This window comes from Hyperolius riggenbachi, chromosome 11 (assembly GCF_040937935.1).
Source record: "Hyperolius riggenbachi isolate aHypRig1 chromosome 11, aHypRig1.pri, whole genome shotgun sequence".
Taxonomy (NCBI): domain Eukaryota; kingdom Metazoa; phylum Chordata; class Amphibia; order Anura; family Hyperoliidae; genus Hyperolius; species Hyperolius riggenbachi.
This window is the reverse complement of record NC_090656.1, coordinates 144,793,627-144,819,096: the sequence shown is the minus strand read 5'-3', so window position 1 is coordinate 144,819,096 and position 25,470 is coordinate 144,793,627. Positions and strand designations below refer to the sequence as shown.

The 25,470-nt window shown below is 48.6% G+C and overlaps 1 protein-coding gene and 1 pseudogene across 3 annotated transcripts in view; both read right to left on the bottom strand.

Annotated features, from left to right (window-relative positions):
- VEGFB (vascular endothelial growth factor B) overlaps positions 1-25,470 on the bottom strand; it is a 582,522-nt gene that overhangs the window by 119,046 nt on the left and 438,006 nt on the right. The gene's annotated exons all lie outside the window — the stretch shown is intronic.
- Positions 3,177-25,331, bottom strand: LOC137538616 (uncharacterized; annotated as a pseudogene).

The window sequence follows — 25,470 nt, the reverse complement described above, 5'->3', positions numbered from 1 at the left end:
GGAGCTATCTGACACAGAGAAGTAGACCAAAAGCACCTCAAAAGCTAGACATCATGCCAAGATCCAAAGAAATTCAGAAACAAATGAGAACAAAAGTACTGTAATTGAGATCTATCAGTCTGGTAAAGGTTATAAAGCCATTTCTAAAGCTTTGGGACTCCAGCGAACCACAGTGAGAGCCATTATCCACAAATGGCAAAAACATGGAACAGTGATGAACCTTCCCAGGAGTGGCTGGCTGACCAAAATTACCCCAAGAGCACAGAGAAAACTCATCCGAGAGGCCACAAAAGATCCCAGGACAACATCTAAAGAACTGCAGGCCTCACTTGCCTCAATTAAGGTCAGTGTTCACAACTCCACCATAAGAAAGAGACTGGGCAAAAACGGTCTGCATGGCAGATATCCAAGGCGCAAACCACTTTTAAGCAAAAAGAACATTAAGGCTTGTCTCAATTTTGCTAAAAAAACATCTCAATGATTTTGGAAGGTGCATGTCCTGTTAAATCTGTCGTAGAAGTAACACAGCATTTCAGCAAAAGAACATCATACCAACAGTAAAATACGGTGGTGGTAGTGTGATGGTCTGGGGTTGTTTTGCTGCTTCAGGACCTGGAAGGCTTGCTGTGATAGATGGAACCATGAATTCTACTGTCTACCAAAAAATCCTGAAGGAGAATGTCCAGCCATCTGTTCGTCAACTCAAGCTGAAGCGATCTTGGGTGCTGCAGCAGGACAATGACCCAAAAGACACCAACAAATCCACCTCTGAATGGCTGAAGAAAAACAAAATGAAGACTTTGGAGTGGCCTAGTCAAAGCCCTGACCTGAATCCTATTGAGATGTTGTGGCATGACCTTAAAAAGGCAGTTCATGCTAGAAAACCCTCAAATAAAGCTGAATTACAACAATTCTGCAAGGATGAGTGGGCCAAAATTCCTCCAGAGCGCTGTAAAAGACTTGTTGCAAGTTATCGCAAACGCTTGATTGCAGTTATTGCTGCTAAGGGTGGCCCAACCAGTTATTAGGTTCAGGGGGCAATTTCTTTTTCACACAGGGCCATGTAGGTTTTGAGTTTTTTTTCTCACTAAATAATAAAAACCATCATTTAAAACTGCATTTTGTGTTCAATTATGTTATCTTTAATTAATGGTTAATGGTTTTTGATGAGCAGAAACATTTAAGTGCGACAAACATGCAGAACCATTTAAGTGTGACAAACATGTATATAGCCCGTTCTCCTCTCCTTTACAGTTTTCCTTTCTCCCTGCTCTGCATGCAGGAAGCTGCAGATCATCATCAGCGTGGCTCACAGTCATTAGAAGGCTCACTTACCGCTCAATGCACAGTGACGGCAGCCATATATAGGAAGTGGGTACCACTCAAATGTATGCAGTGCAGAGACAGCACAGGAGGGAGGGGCCCAGTTAATTCTGGGGCCAGGTAAACACAGAGACACACACACCGGGCACCAGCAGCTGCAGGAATGCACCTACAAGTCTTACTTAATCAGTGGCGGAGCAACATAGGGGTCAGGGGAGGCCTGTGCCCCACCCCCAGTACCCCACATGCACGTTGTCACTCTCCTCCTCATATTTTACTGCCTGTGTTGCTATGACACAGAACAGAGGATGGGCTGTGTGTGGAGGGGCGTACTGGCTCAGCTGGTTGCCTAATCAATCAGGGCCTGCTGGTGGCTGTAGTCATTGGCAGTGCAAGCCACTCGCGGTTAAGCCATGCCCCCAGCTACCACTAAGCCCCACCCCTCTTGGAACGAAACTCCCCCACATACCATCCAGGGTCTCCCCTCTCCCGGCATTTTACACGTGATGATGTGACTCGTGGGATGCAGTGTGCTGCCAAATATGCTCCTGTCTCCTGCACCTTGGTAAAACATTCTATCTAACGTGTGTATGAGTGAGTCTGTGTGTATATGTGTGGTGTGTGTGAGTGAGAGTCTGTGTGTGTGTGTGTGTGTGTGTGTGTGTGTGTGTGTGTGTGTGTGTGTGTGTGTGTGTGTGTGTCTTTGTTAATACAGCCTCATGGTGAGAGGAACAAAAACAACAACAACAACTTTATTGAGACACAACATTAACACACAGCTAGAATGCAGTACCCAGAATGCAGCACTTTCATGTCAGTGTAGGTGGAGCAGACACATGAATCTCAATCTCCTAACATAGTTACATAGTTATTTTGGTTGAAAAAAGACATACGTCCATCGAGTTCAACCAGAGAACAAAGTACAACACCAGCCTGCTCCTTCACATATCCCTGTTGATCCAGAGGAAGGCAAAAAAAACCTTACAAGGCATGGTCCAATTAGCCCCAAAAGGAAAAAAAATTCCTTCCCGACTCCAGATGGCAACCAGATAAAATCCCTGGATCAACATCATTAGGCATTACCTAGTAATTGTAGCCATGGATGTCTTTCAACGCAAGGAAAGCATCTAAGCCCCCTTTAAATGCAGGTATAGAGTTTGCCATAACGACTTCCTGTGGCAATGCATTCCACATCTTAATCACTCTTACTGTAAAGAACCCTTTCCTAAATAAATGGCTAAAACGTTTTTCCTCCATGCGCAGATCATGTCCTCTAGTCCTTTGAGAAGGCTTAGGGACAAAAAGCTCATCCGCCAAGCTAGACTCAGAGCTGACAAATTGCGGTCCATTATCTGTAATGACCAAGTTAGGTATTCCATGTCGACTAGAAGTCATCTCCCTTCTTTTTTAAATAAAAGTATATGCTAAACATGTTTGTGGACTGCTGCATCTACTAAGAAAAAATAAGTTAGAGGATGTAGTCTCTTAATTTCACAGGTGTTCTGATAACCCAAGTTCGAGTGTAGCGAGGGGGTAGAGAACTATCATATATGTATTGTCTGGTATGTTCACAGCTGGACAGTGGGTCGGAGAGGGTTCCTCAATGTCTCTATCACTTCTCTCCTCAGTTGTTCTAAGAAATCTCCTCTTTCTTCTGTACAAATGCCCGTCTGCTTCCAATATAAGCTTGGAGCAACTTGCTGTACAGGTGTACCCTTCTGCCACAGTCCATCACCTGAGGAAAGTGTTGGTTGCATGTACATCGATTGCCCTATAGGCCAACTCAGGGAGCTCCTTGGCTCCATTATCATAGTGCAATTTTGCTTTTTTGCTTGTAACGTCAAGCTGTTCGACTACTCCATCAACCACTTTGGGAACCAGAAGCTTTTGAGCTGTGGGAAGAAGAAAATGGGCTTGATTCACTAAGACAAATAGCATGTCTTATCAGAGAACAACAACAACAACAAATAACATTTGTAAAGCACTTTTCTCCTGTAGGACTCAAAGCGCATAAGCATGGCTCCGACCATCGTGGTACAGAGGAAGAATCTTATAAGTCCGGAAATGCCAGGCTAAACAGGTGGCTTTTTAGTCTGGATTTGAATAGCTCCAGGGATGGTGCTGTCTTTACTGGGTGTGGCAGGGAGTTAGGGAGTTCCAAAGAGTAGGGGCAGCATGACAGAAGGCTCTATCTCCAGATTTTTTGAGGTGCACTCTAGGAGTGACCAAGTTTATAGAACTTGCTGATCTGAGGTTGTGAGAGGTGTGGTGCAGCTTCAGCAAGTCCTTCATGTATCCAGGGCCCAGTTTGTGCAGGGATTTGAATGTCAGCAGTCCAATCTTGAAGAGTATTCTCCATTCTACTGGTAGCCAGTGCAGTGAGCGAAGGATCGGTGTAATGTGACAGTGGCGAGGCTGGTTTGTTAGCAATCTGGCAGCAGCATTCTGCACTAATTGCAGGCGACGCAGGTCCTTTTTGGGGAGGCCAGCATAAAGGGCATTGCAGTAGTCCAGCCGTGATGTGATGAAGGCGTGAACATGCCTTATCAAAGTTAACACACCTTATCAGAGTAGCATAGCGAACTTATGCCTGCTAATTGGCAATGACGAGAGCTCCACTTGTCCTGCCCTGAGCCCCTTCGGGTTCGTAGCGCTTGCTATGCTACTCTGATAAGGCGTGTTAACTTTGATAAGGCGTGTTAACTTTGATAAGGCATGCTATTTGTCTTATTGAATCAAGCCCTTTGTGTTCTTCTGGACATAAGTCTTTGGACTAGGATACTTTTATTACCTTCTGTTGGTATGTTTCTCCAATCTAAGATAGCTTTCCAAAGATCTTTGCCATCTCTTTTTGCTTTCTTTATAAGTGTCTTTGTTATTTTTTACAGCTGATTTGGCCTTGCCGTTGAATTGGCTGTGGTATGGGGATGATGTAATGTGTTCAAATTCTTACTTTCTTACAAATTGGTCAAACTCAGAGCTGACAAATTGCGGTCCATTATCTGTAATGATCAAGTTAGGTATTCCATGTCGACTATAAGTACTGCATCTTGCAGCATTCAATTATTGTCCTTGACGTTGGGTCAAGTTAATGCATCTATCTCCCAGAAGTCTCAATAGTAATCAACTGTTATCAAATAGTCCTGTCCATGCACAGAGAATAGGTCCATTCCCAGCTTACTCCAGGGTAGAGTTGGCAAACTGTGTGTCATATGGAAAAAGGACAACCGAGACCCCCTAATAGTGTATTATTGATGATAAGTGGAGATGTTACTTATATACTCACAAGTATGGGTTGCCAAGGTGTGTTATAAGAGGTTCCTTCGTGTGCCTGCGTAGAAATTTATTGCAAGTATTGCAGTCCTTTATTGCAGCAATTAGATCTGGACCCATTTGTGGCCAAAATCAGCCCCGTTTCTATGGGCGTATGGAGCCCGTGACGCCGGATTGAGCGGCAGGAGGGGGGCGCAGCAGCGGGGGGAGCAGGCATAGTTGTTCTAACTCACCTTCAGCCGCCGATCCCCCGCAGCCTCAATCTCCTTCCTCTCCCGGTGTCCGTCACATTGGTAACAGCGCCCCCTGTGATGATGTGACCGCATGTCATCACAGGGGGCGCTGTTACCAATGCGACAGATACCGGGAAAGAAAGGAGATAGAAGCTGCAAGGGATCGGTGGAAGGAAGGTGAGTTATAACTACTATGTCCGCTCCCCCCGCCACTGCTGGGCACCTACCTATCAAACCTATACAGCGGATACCTACCAGTGGCGTAGCTAAGGAGCTGTGGGCCCCGATGCAAGTTTTACAATGGGGCCCCCCAAGCACTCTATACACAACAATTGATACGGCGCACTAAAACCTGCCAATGGCAACTACAGTGTCAGAGGTGCAAGAAGGGGATGGGGAACAGTTTGTTAATGATTAGCACTATTTAAAGTATCCATAGAAGTGATTATTATGAGCACAGGACCAATAGAGAGCTAATACTGCAGTTGAGGGAGGGCCCTTCGGGGCCCCTCTGGCCCAAGGGCCCCGATGCGGTCGCTACCTCTGCACCCCCTATTGCTACGCCCCTGATACCTACCTATATAGCCTACACTGCAAGCAGCTACCTATCTAACCTATACAGCAGCACCTACCTATCTAATATACTGCTGGCACCTACTTATCTAACCTATACTGTGGGCACCTACGTATCTAACCTATACAGTGGGCACCTATCAGCATCATTTTTGAAGTAAAATAAAATGTATTGACTGTCGAAATCAACAGTCCCTTGTGTCTGCTTGTAGAAGGTAAGTCCACCACTACCTTCTCCATTTATCAATTTTAAACCTTTTATCATATTTTATTCTTATGGAGCCTCTGTTTACTGTATACTACTATTAAGTCCACCCTTGGTGGAGGGGTTTTCCCTCCTTTTTTCCTTATCTACGGAGTGCAACTTCTTAATCCTGAATGGGGACAGGTTTAATATCCTCACCTGCATCTACACTAGTTGCTTTTGAGGTGACCCTGCCTTGTGAGTATTACTCTGTACTCTACATAATTCAACATTCACAGTACTTACTAACTATATCGGTGTCCCATGTTTTATATACCTATCTAACCTATACTGCGAGCACCCACCTGTCTAACCTATACAGCGGCCCCCTACCTATCTAACCTATACTGCAGGAACCTATATAACCTATACTGCGGGCACGTACCTATCTAACCTATACAGTGAGCACCTACCCAGTGTTCTCCCCAGGCTCTTTTAGCCGGGTGCTCCACCCGGCTAGTTTTGATGAGCACCCGGCTGTGATTGTCTCACCTCCTCCTATGCTGTAAGCAGAGTTTCTTACAGAAGCACCGGCCCTGCATTTTCTCATATTGCCCCACCCGGCTACTTTTTCATGCCACCCGGCTGGAAAAAAATTCTGGGGAGAACACTGCCTACCTATCTAACCTATACTGCGGCACCTACCTATCTAACCTATACTGGGGCACCTACCTATTTAACCTATACTGGGTGCAACTATACTGATCACCTATATTGGAGGCACCTACCTATATAACCTATACTGGGGCACCAACCTATCTAACCTATACTGGGCGCAACTATACTGACTACCTATATTGGAGGCACCTACCTATCTAACTTATACTGGTGGCAACTATACGGGCTACCCTATACTGGAGGCACCTATGTAGCTAACCTATACTGGGGGCACCTACCCATCTAACCTATACTGGGGCAACTATACTGACTACCTATATTGGAGGCACCTACCTATCTAATCTATACTGGTGGCAACTATACGGGCTACCCTATACTGGAGGCACCTACATAGCTAACCTATACTGGGGGAAACTATGCCAGCCTACCTGTACTGGGGGGGAACTATAGCTGGCTAACCTATACCGCGGGCACCTATACCTGACTCCACAGGGGGGGGGGGCGATTTTTACACCCTCACCCTGGGTGCAATTTAGCTTACAAACCTCCCTGGCCAAAATATCACATCCTTTGCCTTGCGAAGACATGCATTTATGCCTAGGTGACTCAAGTGGATTTGTTTGATCATTTCTGGACGCATACTTTTGGGTATAATGACTCTTTGTCCTTTATACAAAATTCAGTTCTGTATGGTGATTTAATCTCTAAAACCCCAGAAGTCTCTAATGCACATTGATGTTTGTTCCCTTTGATCAGGCCAAACTGATAGAGCAGTTCACGTAGGTTTAGGAATACACACGCGCGCACGCTGAAAGGCAGAACTTTTATGATGGCCAAGGGGGGATCAGCTGACCAGGTCGGTCAGCTGACCTCAAAGCTGGTAACCATTGGTTGATCACTTTAGGGCGGCGCCAGTGAGCACTGCTCTATATATGGTTACTGCTGGCCACTCGCAAATTGTCTGCCGTTGCGATCACTACGTGGGAGCACTCAGACCTTAGTCAGATCCTACAGTGTGTTTGAACCAGGAGGACCTGGGAATTCACACTGAGCCAGATTACTTGTGTTATCATTCTGTTATACTTCAGACTAGTTCCAGGGTGTAGAGACCACGGACCTCACACCCAAGACTAGGGAACTTGTGTTATCATTCTGTTATACTTCAGACTAGTTCCAGGGTGTAGAGACCACGGACCTCACACCCAAGACTAGGGAACTTGTGTTATCATTCTGTTATACTTCAGACTAGTTCCAGGGTGTAGAGACCACGGACCTCACACCCAAGACTAGGGAACTTGTGTTATCATTCTGTTATACTTCAGACTAGTTCCAGGGTGTAGAGACCACGGACCCCACACCCAAGACTAGGCAACTTGTATTATCATTCTGTTATGCTTCAGACTAGTTCCAGGGTGTAGAGACCACGGACCTCACACCCAAGACTAGGGAACTTGTATTATCATTCTGTTATATATCAGACTAGTTCCAGGGTGTAGAGACCACGGACCTCACACCCAAGACTAGTCATTGTTTGATATTTGTTATGACCTGTTGCTTTTCTGACTATCCCTCTGTTTTCTGATTCGGTACCACGCATATCTGATACACTGTTGCCAAACCCTGCTTGCCCTGGATACCGAATCAGACTTCTGTCTTTTGTACTTTGTCTGTCTGTGTGTTGCCGACCTGGCTTGCCCGACCTCGAGAGCTATCTCTCTCCACTAAAGAGATAGTCTCCAGATCAGTCAGTGACATCCATCTCCAGGTGTCACCCACTCTCTGGTCCTTCCTACCTCCAGCCTGACTCCACCCCTTGGAGAGTCTCAGGCTGCTGGAAGGTTTCTGTACTCTCTATAGCAGTACTTCCTGTACTGCCTAGGGCCACCTGCTCATCAGGTGGGTTACTCAAAGTCATACTGTTACACCAAACACTCACTATATACTTATTTAGAGGTGTCCAGAGGTTAGCACTATATCTGTATTATTGGTGATTCTGCAGATCATCCATAATCAGGTATAGATCTGTATTCTTGGTGATACTGCAGATCACCAATAATCAGATCCTCTCTGCGAGCTGACACCGATCGTTACAGCGGGGTATCTTCTGTGACATACAGTATATTTGTGGTAATGCTGCTCTGGACAAAAAAATTGCTATTTACAAAATCTGCTACATAACTTTTCAATTGTATTTTTGTAACTGTAGCATCATGCGCTGTAAACGTTTAAGGGCTCCCCAAAGGGATTTCTTGAAAATACTTTCCAGTGGTTTGTGGTCTGATTCAACGTTAACAAGCATCTTTCCATGTATATACTGATTGAATTTCTGACAGCCAAATACAATAGCCAAACATTCCTTTTCAATCTGGGCATATCTCTGCTCTGTTGGTGACAGTGCATGTGATGCAAAGGCAACAGGCTGACCATTTTGCAAAAGAGTTGCTCCAAGTCCTTTCTCACTAGCATCACATTGAATTGTTACTTCTTCATTGACGTCAAAGTATCTGAGCACTGGATTAGCAGTGACTAGTGTTTTTATAGTTTTACAAAACCTTAAAGTCTCTGGACTGCCTGTACATTTTCTGGCTTTGGCATCTCCATAATAGCTCTTATCTTCTCTGGATCTGGATGCAGACCTTCCACAGATAGTATACGTCCCATATAGGATACGGACGATAACCTTATGCCGTGCATACACGGCTCGTTTTATGCGCCGAATCGAGCCAGCTGCTCGATGCCGGCGCATCCCCGCTCGTCCGCGCGTGCACGCGGATCGATTGCTGCTCGTCCCCGCCGGCGCTTCCTTATCACCACTCGATTCCCTGCCATTGTCCGCCGGTGCGAATCGAGCGGGCATGGGTCGAGCGGCATGATCGGGCCAGCTGAATATTATCAGCTGGCCGGATCAGCTGGTCGATACACGGTACAGAAACGTACCGTGTATCCCCAGCATTAGTCTCAACTTTTGTTTATTAAACTTCAGGTTTATTTTCTTGCTCTCTCCAGGAGCCTAATCAGGTTCTTGCCATGATCGGCTGTAGCGTCTTCTGTGGTGTCTCCACAGCCATTAGGATGTCACTAAGATGTCATCAGCAATAAATTCCACTCCTGGCAGGCCCTCTACTGCTTCATGCTGTCTCTGCTGGCACTCTTCCGGAGCTGTGGCTAATCCAAAAGGCATGCGCAACCACCGGTATATTCCAAAAGGCATCCAGAATGCAATGAGGTAGCTACTTTTTGTATCTAGGATCACCTTCCAGAACCCATCTTTGGCATCTAAAACTGAAAACACTTTTGCTCTTGCTAAACTAGGCAGCACTTGTTTTATCATGCGCATTGGATAATGTGACCTTTTTAGTGCTTTGTTCAAGTCCTTAGGGTCAATACACACTTGCAACTCATGGAAAGGGCCAGGCCAAGGCAGAGGTGAGAGAGGCTCCAGTCTCAGGGTGCAGTGTAGGAGGGGAGCCAGATAACTAGAGATTAAGGTGTTGGGGATCCTGGGGCACCTCTTAGTCTAATAGCAATCAGTGTGTGATGGCTGCGGTCGGGGGATAGGGGTTGCACTTTGGTGTCTCAGCCTGGGTTGCTGAAGGACCTTGTTCCAGCTCTGATCATGGGCATTGGATAATGTGACCTTTATAGTGCTTTGTTCAAATCCTTTGGATAAATACACACTCGCAACTTGCCTGGTTTCTTAACTGCAACTTATCCATGGTGTGGGCACTGTGACTTTTTTGAGTACTCCAAGTCTCTCTAGGCACTGAATTTCCTCCTTTAGCTCAGCCTTGAGAGGAGTTGGCACTCTGCGCGGCTGATGCTGCACAGGTGTAATAGTTGTATCGACTTCTAAATTATATTCTCCTGGTAGACATCCCAGACCATGGAACAGATATTTATAGTCCGCTGTGATCTTCTCATATGATAGTGGTGAATCTTGGACAGTTTTAAGATCATTATGTTCTGTTGATAACATATTTTGCTCTATATTCAGCGTGAGAAGGACCTTTTTTTGACAAGTATCTGCTGACAGGAGTGGCTTGCGGTTGGCTATGACAACTAGAAATAAAAGTCTGTATGTTTTTCCTTTATATGTGCAATGCAAAGTACACTGTCCCACAGGTGTCATATATGTCTCATTGTACCATTTCAGCTTTGCATTACTCTGCTGTAGTGTAGGATTGATTTATTTAGTAAGTTTGCAATAGTATTTGGATGCCATAAGGTTGCAGGTGGCCCCACAGTCTAGCTGGCCTGTTTGTCTGCCGATGCTGAGTTCTAATGGTATAAGCCACTGTGATCCTGTGGAACTGACTCATCCAATCTGATGTATAACAGTGAGGACAGATTCCTCAGAGCTTCTGAAGTCATTTGTATAATTTCTCTTTTCTGTCTGCAGACACTAGCAAAGTGACTTATTTTTTTTGCCTTTTTTGCATGTTCTGCCATAAGCTGCGTAGTACTCTCTGCCCCTGGTGTGACTGCTTCCACAATATTTACAGTTCCTGCTCACCCCTGCACAAGCCCCCCCAAGTGTTCCTGATCCTACGGGACTGTCCCAGGGGTGGGGGTGGGTTCTTGCTATCCCACAAACCCCCCCTTGTGCCCTGGCCGGCTGGGTAGAGGAGAGTAGAAAAGATTGCGGCACCAGCCGACTAAGTGTAATGCGGGGAGGGAGGCCGACATCACTCCTCCCTCCCTCTCCATCATGTGTAGTGATAAGCAACGGATTAAATCCAGATGAAATCCGAATGAGTTTAATTTGGATTTCATCTGGATATTTAATGCAGCTGAGCGTGTATGTCGGGGGTTGGGGGAGGTTAAACTTACTCAGCAGCCTTCTTCTTTCATCCATCCCACGGCGTCTCCCACACTGCATTCCAAGCTGCATCACGTGACTACAAACACTTCCTTCCTTTAACCCGGGAGGAGGAAGTGCTTGTAGTCACATGGCCGCCGCTTGGAATGCAGCATGGGAGGCGCCGTGGGACGGATGAAAGAAGAAGGCTGCTGGGTAGGTTTAAACCCCCCCCTTTTCCCGACACACATGTTCAGCTGCATGAATTATCCGGATGAAAACCGAAGGAACCTCATTCAGATTTCATCTGGATTTAATACATTGCTCACCACTAATCATGTGTCCCCTCCCGAATCCCCTTGCAGAGAACGTGCAGCGGGCATTTAATTTACCCGTTTGTGCACTTCGACGGCCGGATTCTTTATATTTCCTGTTTCCCATGACGTGAAACAGGAAATAGAAAGAAGCCAGCCGCCAGAGCGCGCAGACAGGTAAACTCATTCAGATTTCATCCATTGCTCATCACTACACATAATGGAGAGGGAGGGAGGAATGATGTCAGCCTCCGTCCCCGCTTTACACTTCGGCGGCTGGTGCAACAATCTTTTCTTCTCTCCCCACTGGCACCCTCCAGTCCACCCCCACAGAGTGGAACCCTCCTTCCTCCTCTCCCCACATAGTGGCACCCTTCTTCCCACCCAAAGTGGCACCCACCCACTCCTACCCACCCAGGTTGGCACCCTCCTCTCCCCCCAGAGTGGCACCCTTCTCCCCACCCAAAGTGGCACCTTCCTCCTCACCCACTGACACTCTCCTCCCCACCCACTGGCACCCTACGCCACATGCAGAGTGGCTCCCTCCTCCCCACCCAGAGTGACACCCTCCTCCCCACCCACTGACAGCCTAATCCCCACCCACTGGCATCCTCCTCCTACCCACTTGCACCCTCCTCCCCACCCACAGCCACCCTGCTCCTACCCACTGGCACCTTCCTTCCCACTCACTGGCACCCTCTTCTTACCCACTAGCACCCTCCTCCCCACCCACATGTTCCCTCTTGCTAAATCTAGGGTGTGGCTTAAGGCCGCACAGTGGGCATGGCTTAAGTGTCCCTCTTTCTCATCCTCCAAAGTTGCGAGGTATGCAGCCTGCATTGCTTTGTGTTCTCATTCTGGGTATCTGCTCCTTTCTGTTCTGTGACTTTGTAGTGTAATGAACAGTCTTTTTCTCTGTCTTGCATTGTCTTTAGCTGGAGTTTTGTAAGTTCACGGCTTTTGCATATGTCTATAGCTTTTTGTAAGGTCAGGTCAGACATCCTCAGCATTCTTCTCCTTGCATTGATGTCCAGGGCCGGATTTCTGGGAAGCCGAAAGAGGCCGGTGCCTAGGGCGGGAACTTGCTAAGGGCGGGTGGGGAGCTACACACATTGTTACATTCATTGTAGACACACGACAGGCACTGTCTCATCCACATCCGCCCGCTTTGCTTTGCACACTGAAGCCCGTCCTGAGTGTGTGCAGCAGGCGGCTAAGCAGAGACAAGACAGGAACAGACGAGAGTTTGACCAGCTGATGGTAACCTGCAGCGGTCGCACAACAGTGGCTGGAGGGAAGTCACAGGGCGAGATCTCCCTGCACAGTTTACGAGGGCTGCTCTCTCCCCTCCGCTGGGATAGAAAAGTAACCCCTTCAGGACTGGAGCTCACACGTGAGGGAGAGAAGCAAAGCTCTTCAGTGCAGCCTTTCCCTATGCAGATAAGAAAGGAGATATCACGCTGCCTGGAGGAACAGATGTGCCTGCTGGGAATACCTTCTGCTGCTTCACTGCCCGAGTATGTGGTGACCTGACCCAATCCTCCTCCCCCACCCGACTCAAAACAGTATTAGATAGCTCCTTAGTTCTCTTCCTTCTCTGTAGTGACTGTCACCACAGCTCTAAGCATTCCCTTCCATCTCTATAGCAGGCAGCAGCACTACAACTGCCAGCATGCCCCTTCACCTATAGTGACACCACAGCTCCCAGCATTCTCTTACACCTCTACAGCAGCACTACAACTGCCAGCATGCCCCTTCACCTATAGTGACACCACAGCTCCCAGCATTCTCTTACACCTCTACAGCAGCACTACAACTGCCAGCATGCCCCTTCACCTATAGTGACACCACAGCTCCCAGCATTCCCTTCCACCTCTACAGCAGCACTACAACTGCCAGCATGCCCCTTCACCTCAACAGAGACACCACAGCTCCCAGCATGCCTCTCCTCCATGTAGTTCTGGTCTCCTTCACAGTGAATAGTGGTCACTCAGAGCCTATGCAGAGTACTCTCCAACTCACAGCACTGTGCACTCACTTGTCCAACCAGCATGCACTCCCTCCATCTATGTGCTTCACCCTCGCAGGCGCCTCATCCCGATGAACTGGCAGCATGTGAGTATGTACATGCCATCAGGTAAAAGATATGAGGTGCCCATGAGGATGAAGCACATCGATGGAGGGAAGGTATGCCGGATGGACAGTTGAGTGCATTATGCTGCAAATACATTGCATGGGCACTGGTGACCACGATATGCATTTTGGGAGGCGTGTGTGGTTCGGCTGCTGGCTCTAGGGCGCTAGGCAATTGCCTAGTTTGCCCTTATGGAATCACCGTCCCTGGCTAACCCCTCCATTCTTACCTACTCCTGCCCCGGCTGACTTCTTCACCCTCAACACCACCCAGTTCTGATTGCCCCCTCCATCCTTTATTTTCTCATCTTGATTCCTGATCTCTCCTTACCCTAACCACCTCTTTAGTTCTAATTGCCCCTCTCTATCCTTATAAATCATTTATCCAGGTGACCCCTTCTCCCTGACTGCACCCTCAGTTCTAACTTTATACTCTTTATGCTCTGCAAGCTTGTGCTGATTTATGCATAGCCCCCAACCGTCCCGGATTGGTCGGGATTCTCCCGATTTGGGGGGGGCCTCCCGCTGTCCCGGGCCCCCCCTCTTGAATCCCGGCCGGCTGGGCAGATATGAGGTGGAAAACTGATCGAGGCTCCAGCCGCGGTAATGAGGGATGCGGGAGCTTCACTGCTTCCTCCCTCCCTCCCTCTCTCTGAATACCCCCTATGTATGTCTGTGCCCCCCCCCCCTCCCTGTAGGCAGAGTGAGCGCAGCGGAGCGGGCAGTCGAGTCTTCTTACCGCTGATGCACGCGTACTGTCTCTGGCATCGGACCTCCATGTGCTTCCTGTTTACTATGACGTCTACTTAAAAAAAATCTTGTTACATCCCACCATTCCAGTGCTGCAAACTAAGTTAGGTCAGCACACTATCATCACAATGCAGTTTTACGTGTTATTGCATAAATCATACCTCCCAACATTTGAAGATGTGAAAAAATGTTTGCCTGCATTGCAGTAATTTTCTGGTGAAATGTTTGCCCGCATTGCAATAATTTTCAGGTGAAATGTTTGCCCGCATTGCGTTTATTTTGTACTGACATGTTGCCCGCATTGCGTTTATTTTGTACTGACATGGTTGCCCGCATTGCGTTTATTTTGTACTGACATGTTTGCCCGCATTGCGTTTATTTTGTACTGACATGTTGCCCGCATTGCGTTTATTTTGTACTGACATGTTTGCCCGCATTGCAGTAATTTTCAGGTGAAATGTTTGCCCGCATTGCGTTTATTTTGTACTGACATGTTGCCCGCATTGCGTTTATTTTGTACTGACATGGTTGCACGCATTGCGTTTATTTTGTACTGACATGTTTGCCCGCATTGCGTTTATTTTGTACTGACATGTTGCCCGCATTGCGTTTATTTTGTACTGACATGTTTGCCCGCATTGCGTTTTTATTTTGTACTGACATGTTGCCCGCATTGCGTTTATTTTGTACTGACATGGTTGCCCGCATTGCATTTTGTACTGACATGTTTGCCCGCATTGCGTTTATTTTGTACTGACATGTTGCCCGCATTGCGTTTATTTTGTACTGACATGTTGCCCGCATTGCGTTTATTTTGTACTGACATGTTGCCCGCATTGCATTTATTTTGTACTGACATGTTGCCCGCATTGCATTTATTTTGTACTGACATGTTGCCCGCATTGCATTTATTTTGTACTGACATGTTTGCCCGCATTGCGTTTATTTTGTGCTGACATGTTGCCCATTGCATTTAGTTTCTGGTGTCCGGGGTAACTGTTACTGCATTTATTATTTAATGGTCATAGATGGCTATGTTTGCTGCTTTGTGGTTACGGTATACTATTAGCATCACACAGTTTCTGCACACCCATGATGCAAAACCTCGTTTGTCCACATCATGGCGTAAACACTGCTTTCTTATGCCTCGGTGTTACATCATTACGTTAGCTCCACCCATACAATGTCATGGCCACGCCCATTTTCGCCGCGGCGCAGCCCCCCCTTCCCCCCCCGGTCTTCATCGCTGTGCACTCTTCAGTCCTCCCCACTTTACACCGCGGCGCGCTGCGCGCGCCACCCCCGTCCCCCCCCCCTGCACCCACCCTCCCTGTCCCAGGTTGGACCTACAAAAATCTGGTCACTCTATGTTAATACATCCTCATGGCGAGAGGAACAACAACAACAACTTTATTGAGACACAACATTAACATTAACACACAGCTAATATGCAGTCCCCTGAATGCAGAACTTCCAAGTCACTGTAGGTGGAGCAGACACATGAATCTTATTCTGTGTGTGTACGTGTGTGTGTGCAAGTCTGTGTGTGTCTGTTTATGTGTGGGTCAGCTAGTAAGTTTGTGTCAGAGCATTTGTTTTTTTTTATTGTAGGGAAACTTTAAGTCCAGTTACTTACCTGGGGGCTTCTCCCAGTCCTGACAGTCTGTGTGGTCCCTCAATGCAGTTACAATGTGCTGTAGTGCAACACTAGCCCCTCTGTAATGATCGCTGACATGACCAAAAGAGTTCTGCACAGGTGCAATAGCTTGCGGTCGGGTTGGCGATCATTACAGAGGGGCTAGCATTACACTACTTGCACAGAGGTACTGCAGTGAGGGATCACACAGACTGTTGGGGATGGAAGAAGCCCCGGGTAAGTAAAGCATAACAGTCATTCTGTGGCATAAAAAAGTTAAGCTTTACTTACCTAAAGCTTATTCCAGCCCTAGAAGTCAGTTCCAGCACTGCAGTTCAGCCGCCCTTCACGGTGCTGCTCTACATCCCTAAAATCGGTGACCCAAGCTGGGTTGCTGGCTCCTGTGCATGTGCATGTGCAGGCACGCTCTTGCCATCATGCTCCTGTGACTAGGAGCGTTTTACGTTGGGTCAGCGATGTTACAAACGCGACAGCAGTACCGTGGTAGGCGGCGGAACTGCAGCGCTAAAACTGATAGACTTCTAGGGCGTGTATCAATAAAGGGCACCTGGAAAAAAGGGCGCGGGATATAGCCGAAATTATAGGTTGTAATGTAAAACAATAATGTTAGTTTATAGCTTGTAAATGAAAATTTAGTGCTAAATAGGTTAACTAAACGGAAATTAAACGGCAAAATACCGTCTATAACAACAAACGAATTCTAAAAATGAAGCGTCAAATAGCTCCTATAACAAAAAACGATATTTACACTTGCATTAAGCATAGTAATACAATGGTAGATTTTAAAGATATTTTACTGCAACTATACCTTACTGTAGGCTCACACAGATCTCTCCCTATCCCTAACCCCTAGACCCCCTCTTTGTTTAAATATACATAATTTAATAAATTGTATATATTACATGTATTGTGCTGTAACTATACCTAACCTTACTCTCACACAGAACCCTCCCTGTACCTATCCCTAACCCCTAGACCCCCCTGGTGGTGCCTAACCCTAACCACCCCCCTGGTGGTGTATATTGTGCTGTAATTATACCTAACCCTACTCTCACACAGAACTCTCCCTTTACCTATCCCTAACCCCTAGACCCACCTGGTGGTGCCTAACCATAACCACGCCCCTGGTGGTGTATATTGTACTGTAACTATACCTAACCCTACTCTCACACAGAACCCTCCCTGTACCTATCCCTAACCCCTAGACCCCCCTGGTGGTGCCTTACCCTAACCACCCCCCTGGTTGTGCCTAACCGTAACCACCCCCTGGTGGTTCCTAACCTCTAACCACCCCCTGGTGGTGCCTAACCCTAAGACCCCCTGGTGGTGCCTAACCCTAAGACCCCCCTGGTGGTGCCTAACCCTAACCACCCCCCTGGTGGTGCCTAACCCTAACCACCCCCCTGGTGGTGCCTAACCCTAAGACCTTCCTGGTGGTGCCTAATCCTAACCACCCCCTGGTGGTGTCTAAACCTAACCATCCCCCTGGTGGTGCTGTAATGAATAGCGGAGATGATGCCGCTTGGGAGAGCGGCATGGCGGCTATCTCCGCGTCCCAGACGGTGGCTGCTGCCACGCAGCAGCGTGATGCTGCCTTGCCTGGTCCTTCTAGTGCACACAGATGGAGAACTACGCGCGCGCGTGCCAGGCGACAGGACCTTTATGCTGCTAGAAGAGGAGTCAGCTGATCATGCCGATCAGCTGACTCCAGCTATGCTCCGGATTGGCTGAGTGACTGGGGCGGCGCTGTGGAGCGCTACAAAATTAAGAGTTTACAAAGATACACACAAGCGATTTGCTTACCAAAATAACAGGGATCAAGATAGACGAATCTTGGACTTGGGTTCTGTGGACGGACACCGTTCTGATTGGATCAGGAGCCAACTTAGCTTAGACCGGGAGTCCGGCTCCAGCTACCGTCAGGAGTAGACTGATTTTAGGTATCTGTCCCCTGCTTTTTATAATGGAATATTTGCCTTGAGGCTGTAAGCCTGTTTGGATGGGGGGAACTAGATTTAACTACATCCTCAGACATAATTTGATTCCCAGAGATCTAACATCCACATGTGAAAAGTGTATTATAGCACACACACAACAAAAGACTTCCTTAATATCCAATTTCCCCAGGTTAAAGTGTATTTTAGTACATACATGAAAAGACTTCCCTAACATCCAATTTCCCCAGGTTAAAGTGTATTTTAGCACATACATGAAAAGACTTCCCTAGTCCAAGTTACAGGTGACAAACACATTGTTGACAGTATTGGCCTAAATAGCTTTCTCCTAGTTAGGAGCCATTGAATGCAGGGTCAATTTACATAATATAACGAACTCCAGGCAGCTGCCAGCCTCACAATCCATATGATACAGTAGTACACAGCAGACATAAAAATGGGAAAAAAAATGGGAAAATGAAAATATATTACTGTATTATCCTTAACAGCATCAGCACCCCAATATATCACCACACCTCCGCCGTTAACTTGGTGCAAGGCAGATGATCTTCCCAGATCATCCTGCCTGCACCTACACTGTTGGTTCTGCTTGACGGGACAGCCCGTCCGCATTCCCATGATTGCTCCCCTTCCTATGTTGAATAGTGAAGCTATATTGTTGGAGAACTAAGCTCCATCTCAGCAATTTGCCATTGTCACCAGAAACCCGATGTAACCAACTAAGAGGGTTGTGGTCGGTTACGACTGTGAATACGCGACCGTAGGGATAGTGCTGAAGCTTTTGTAGGGCCCATACAATTGCCAAGCACTCCTTCTCTATGGTGGCGTAAGCTACCTCCCGGGGTAGCAGCTTAAGTACAGAATCGGATGTTCTTCCCCAGTTTGGTCTACCTGGCTTAACACAGCACCTAGGCCAAAGGTTGAGGCGTCCGTCTGGACCACAAACCGTCGGCTGAAGTCTGGTGCTTGCAACATGGGAGGGCTGGCTAGGGCCCTCTTCAGAGCTGTGAATGACTGTTCACATTCTGGTGTCCAGAGAATCTGCTTGGGCAGCTTCTTTTTTGTGAGGTCTGTCAATGGCTTGGCGAGGGCACTGTAGTTGGGGACAAACTTTCTATAGTACCCAGCAGTCCCTAAGAAGGACTGAATCTGCTTCTTCGTTTGGGGGGTGGGCCAGGACACAATGGCATCTACCTTCCCAGTATCTGGACGAAGCTCTCCCCCCCCCCACCACATGTCCCAGGTACTGTACCTGTTTCATACCTATCTGACACTTGCTAGGCTTGACTGTTAGTCCTGCTGCAGTGATGCGCCCCAAAACATGTGACAGCTGCGCTAAGTGGTCGTTCCAGTTGGCGCTAAACACGGCGATGGCATCCAGATACGCGACAGCGCAGTGTTCCAAACCTTCCAGGAGACCATTTACAACCCTTTGGAAGGTGGCCGGGGCGTTTTTCATTCCAAAAGGCATTACATTAAATTCAAACAGACCTGAGGGGGTCATAAAGGCAGACCTCTCTCATGCCTCAGCTGTTAGAGGAACCTGCCAGTATCCCCGACTCAAATCCACGATTGTTAGATATTGCGCGCCAGCTAGCTTATCCAACAATTCGTCGACCCTCGGCATTGGGTAAGCATCTGACGCAGTTATCAAATTTAGTTTTCGATAATCTACACAGAACCGAGTGGTCTGGTCCCGTTTGGGTACTAGCACTACAGGTGATGCCCATGCACTGTGCGACCGTTGGATCACCCCTAGTGACAACATTTCCTCAATCTCCTTGCTGATGTGGGCCTGAACCTCAGGGGAGACTCTATATGCTGACTGTCTAACCGGCTTGTTATTTCCGGTGTCAACATGGTGTACAGCCAGGCTGGTCAGACCAGGGTGGGCTGTAAAGGTACCACGGTAAAGGGTCAGCACAGTGCCGTTTCTTGGGCCGTGCAGGGCGTGCAACTGCACTGAGTGCAGTGCGGGAGGTTGGAGCAAGGGGGCGCTGAATGAGGAGAAAGTTTCAGACTGAGCAGAGCTGGAGAGGAGAGGAGGAAGAGGAAATAAGAGGAAGATGGGCGATCATGTGACCCAGCTCTTCTGCTACCACGCAGCAATGAGAGGAAGGGAAGTACCGCCCCAGCCCTTGAGGGGGAAAAGTGTTCATCCGATCAGGTATTTGTGAAGCAGCTGCTGAGAGCTCTGCACAGGGGAGAGGGAGGATATCAGCAGGGGAACAATATAGAGCTGCAGCAGAGAGGAATAACAAGGCTATTGTGCTTCTTGTTTCCAGAACATCCCACTCACATTGCAGAGCACAGAGTACTGGGAGGCTGAAGAAGTACTAGTAATGAAATCCAGAACGATGAGAGTAACTTGTAAGCACTCTCACTCCCACCAGGTGAACTTTAGTTGGGAAGATTAATTTTGCAGGAGGAAATTAATTGACTGAGATTTTTTTTTTTTTATGTATTGCATCAGGCAGAGGTGCTTTTTATGTCAGACAGCACACGAGATGGCTGAACTGAAGTTGTGGGTCAAGAAGTTTGGTATATGAGGTTCCCCCACAGCTATGGTGATGGATGGGAATTCCTGTCTCTTGTAAATCACTGACACAGCACAGTGAGGAGGTGTTTCTGTGTGCACAGGGCTTACAGTTTGTAGTAGTGAGGTGGACTATGGAAGCACACAGGCAGTGAGCTGGGAAGATTTAATTTCACTTTGTTTGTCCAGAGAGTGCAGCTGCATAATCTGACACCCTTTATAACTGTGGCAGCTTCTCCTTCTGGCTGTTTTTAAAGAGTATCCGAAGAATGCCATTAGGACACAGAGGTTCTGCATACAATGACTAGCCTTTGTTACTGTACTGTGTACCCCCAGGCAACCCCTGCGCTCTGCTGTCCCCCAGAAATCAAAACGCCGTGCTAGCGACATGCAGCGTGTTGCTAGCAGGCTGTTTACCTCTGAGTGCCTGTCACCGCCGCTCCCCGCCTCCTCTATAGCGCTGCTCTCTGTCTGGATCCCTTCCCTCCAATCAGCTTACGGAGGCGGGGAGCTGCGCTATAGAGGAGGCGAGGGAGCAGTGGTGACAGACACTCAGAGGTAAACAGCCTGCTAGCGGCATGCGGCATGTCGCTATCATGGTGGTTTGATTTCTGGGGGACAGCAGAGCGCAGGGGGGGCCTGGGGGGCACAGTATAGTAACAGAGGCTGGTCATTGTATGCAGTACCAGCCTCTGTGTCCTAATGGCATTCTTAAAACCCACCTCGGGTTCTCTTTAAAATGTACTAGAGATCAGTCATACTTACCGTTTTATACATACTTGGGGCTTCCTCCAGCCTCATGAGCACAGAACGCTCCCACGCCGCTGTCCTCCGCTGCCTTCAGCTCCGGTATCGGGTCCCGTTAGTTCACCCAGTCTGCGGAAGAGAAAGTGCTCTCTTTACGTATCTCTCCTGCGCCTGCCCAGTAGAGTGGACCCAACTGGAATCGGCTGTTTTTGTTCTGAGAGCCGCAACTGCACCAACCGCTGGCGCCAGGGAAGGTAAATATAGCAAGCCTTATCAGGCTTGTCAGGGGAGGATTGCGGGAGGCTTCGGGGGAGCCAGTGCTGGATTGTCTGCAGCTACAGGGGAGGGGGAAGCCTCATTGGGACATTGAGGCTTCCCCCTCCCGAGGTAAGTACCCCCCCAGGGGATGTTTTTTTTTTTTAAATACAGGGTCTCTTTAAGAAAGTGTAAACTCCTTCTGTACTTTTTTTTAAGCGTTTACCTCCAAACATCAATACCAAACTGCTACTTCACACCTCATCCTATTGCATTCAGATTGTTGCTCCCCATAAATCCAAGTCTCAGCTACACTGTCCCCTCAGAGGGGCTCACAATATAATTCCTACCATAGTCATACGTTTATGTATGTGTTGTGTAGTCTGTAGTGCTACATGCTATCTCCTCTCTGTAATAGACATCCTTCCTTTTTCCCATTTCTGCTTATTTACACCTGATTGATATAATGTTTGCCAAAGCTAACCTCTTCAGTCAGTGTCAGATCCAGTTTTCCTCTACCATGTATGGCTCCCGCCCATTCCTGCAACAGGCTGTTACCACCCCCCCCCCCCACTCCCAAAACATATTCTTGTAAAACTGTGTCTTTCCACATATGCCGGCCCTCCCATAGCATGCTAGAGGAAGAAGACGTTTGGTTGAAAATTTGCCATGTTTATAGTTTACTCACAACATTGGTAAATCGTTAAATGGCTAATAACAAATAAGCCCGCTGTGCTTGCACATTCCCAGAGACTATGTGCCGGCCGATTGTATCTCCCACCTGCTCCTTTATTCATTTAATAGAAAGTATAGCTCAGCAGTGTGCCTTCGTGGGCCTTGCTCCCCAAAACTGACAACCTAATGAATATACGTGAAGAGCGATATTGATCAACCATGTACATGGACCTTAGGTCTTAGGAGGGGCGGTCGGTGAGGCCTTGGGTAGTGAAAAATACAAATCCGGCCTTGGCTGAGGGAGTCTGGGAGCCAGCAAGAGGCAAGTGGCATCACCACCTGTACTGGGGGGGGGGGGGGGGGGGAGGGGGGGCGTATTTTTTGACCCTCGCCCTGGGAGCAGTTTGACCTAGAAACTGCACTGGGTCAGCACATCAGATAGCCCAGCCTGCTGCTCTGCTGTCAACTCCGGATTGATCTGCACCTCGGTAACAGAGTCAGTTTCCTGGGTGGAGGCCAGGATGTCGTCCAGGGCCTCTGCTTCACCGTCCGGTAGTAAACTGCAGACAGGGAGAGCGCAAGCGGTTCTATCATGATGTTCCTTTAACATATTGACATGGTACTTTTCAGCTGCTTGCCTCGGTCATCCAGCGTGACCACATAGGTCACATCACTAATCTTCCTATGTATGGTATAGGGCCCATCCCATGCGGCCTGCAGCTTATTCTGTCGCATCGGGTTTAGGACCCATACCTTGCGACCTACCTCATAAACTCTCTCCCTAGCCCCGTGGTCATACTACTGCTTCTGGGTGGCCTGGGCTTGAGTAAGATTCTCTCGCACCAACCCCACCAGGGTGTCCATCTTTTCCCGGAACTTTAGAACGTATTCCACTATGGAGACCCCGGGACCCATATCCTGCCTCTCCCAGACCTCTCAAATGAGATCGAGGGGTCCGCGTACCCTCCTCTCATATATGAGCTCAAAGAGCGAGAACCCGGTGGATGCCTGGGGCACCTCACGATAAGCAAACAGTAAGTGGGGCAGGTATCGCTCCCAGTCTCTCCCTTGCGATTCAACAAACACCCTTAGCATCTGTTTCAGAGTGCCATTGAACCGCTCACATAACCCATTTGTCTGGGGGTGGTAAGGGCTGGCCATGATGTGTTCTACCTGCATTTACTTACAGAAGCATTCCATTAGGCGTGACATTAATTGCGGGCCGTGATCGGTGAGCATTTCGCGGGGAAAACCGACCTGTGAGAAAATGCGCACCAATTCGTCCGCAACCTTGTCTGCCCATATGGAGCTCAGGGCTACAGCTTCAGGGTAGCGAGTGGCATAATCTACCACCGTAAGAATGAAACGTTTCCCTGTGCTGCTGGGTATTGCTAGAGGCCCAATTATGTCAACAGCAACTCTTTGAAAGGGCTCCTCTATTATGGGTAAGGGCCTCAGTGGGGCTTTGTCTGTGTCACCTGCTTTGCGGACCCGCTCCCATGCGACACAAGACCGTCAAAAATCGGCAATATCTGTCCCCATGTTGGGCCAATAAAAATTGTGGGCAAGCCGGGATTTGGTCTTGCGGATCCCCAAGTGACCAGCCAGGGGCGCCTCATGTGCTATTCTTAATAGCTGCTCCCTGTACCTGTGGGGAACAATCAACTGCCGGTCTGCCTCCTCCACTTCAGACGGCTCAGAGGGAATAACCTCTCTGTACAGTCTGCCTTGCTCCCAGTACACCCTCACTCTGTCGCCCTCCACCGGTGCCCTGTCCGCCAGACCCCTGAGCTCTCCCAGGCTGCTATCAAGTCGTACAGCCTTCGGAGAACTCAGCGCTGTCGGCCACAGGCACCAGGGAGGTGGCAAACTGAGAAGCCTCTGGGTCCTCAGAGCCAGGCTCTGAGGTGGAAGAGCCCGACCCAGTGACATCAGCCCCTTCAGTGGACAATTCGTCTGCTGCAGCCCGGTGAGCACTGCGGGTCACCACTGCAGCTGACGGAGCGTTCACTGTACACATGTCATTATGCAACACATCACATATTACATCAACATTATCTGCATTCGTGGTAACAACGTGCCCCCCTCCAGGCCTGGGCACTGGAGACTCACTAGGGCTGGCTCCTAGTACACAGTCTGTAGCCCCTGGGGCCTCACCAGGGCTCCCCACTTGCATAGCATTATCACACAGTACCTTGCAAGAGTCCTGAACTTCTGCGGGGTTTGGAGTAGGCTCATACCGGGCCACTAACCGTCCCAGGTCAGTACTCAACAAAACATTCGTGGGGATGGCATCCGTTACCCCCACTTCTTTCATTCCGCTGCCGGCCCCCCAATCCAGGTGGACCAAGGCGGTGGGTATGGCGGGGGTGACACCCCCAATTCCTTTGACAGCCATAGTCTTGCCAGGAATGTACTCCTCGGGGTTCACAAGCTGGGGGCGCACTAGAGTCACCTCTAGTCCAGTGTCTCTCAGACCAGTGGTAACTGTATCCCCAACCATGACAGGTTGCAGATTCTCTGCATAGCTAGCTGCATTTCTGGTGGCACACAACGCATTTCAGGCCCCGCCAGAGTTTGGGGCTTCCTTCTTCTTTTCTGGGCACGTAGCACTGATGTGACCCGGTTTGTTACAGGCAAAACATTTCCGAGTGTCAACGGTGGCTATTCTACCTCCAGGAGGCTGCGGTGCTTGGCTTCGCTGGGTGCTCAGAGGAGAAGGTCTCACAGTCTTTTCTCCCTTCCAGCTGGGCGCCGTAGTCTTCCGAAAATCCGATGCTCGATTGGACGTGTAGGAATCAGCGACTTTCGTGGCCTCATCCACGGTCGTCGGCTCTCGGCCCCGTACAAACTGCCGGACCTCAACAGGACAAGTGTGGAGGAACTGGTCTTTTACTATCAGTTCCTGCAGGGCATCAAAGGTTTCAACCGCCAGTCCTTTTAATCACTGCTGGAAGGCAGTGCGCAGGTTGCACGCATGATCCAGGTAACTGTCATTAGGACCTCGCTGCACTGTCCTGAAACTTTTGCGATACACCTCTGGCGTGAGGTGGTATTGCGCAATGATGGCTTTCTTAATTGCCTCAAAGTCTGTTTCTTCCTCCTGGGGGGGACTCACAAACGCCTTCAGGGCCTTGCCTCTCAGCCCTGGTGTGAGGTATCTTGCCCACTGCTCACGGGGCACCCCATACTGACAAGTCCTTTCAAACCCCTGTAAGAAAGTGTCTATGTCAGAGTCCTTGTCCATAGCGGGGAACTTATCCAGGGGGATTCTGTGGACTTGCTCACCTTCGCGTTCTGCGGGTCCAGCAGACCGATTCTGCTGCTGAAGTTTAGCCAGCTCCAGCTGGTGTTGCCGTTCAGCACTTTCCCTCTCGACTTGGTGT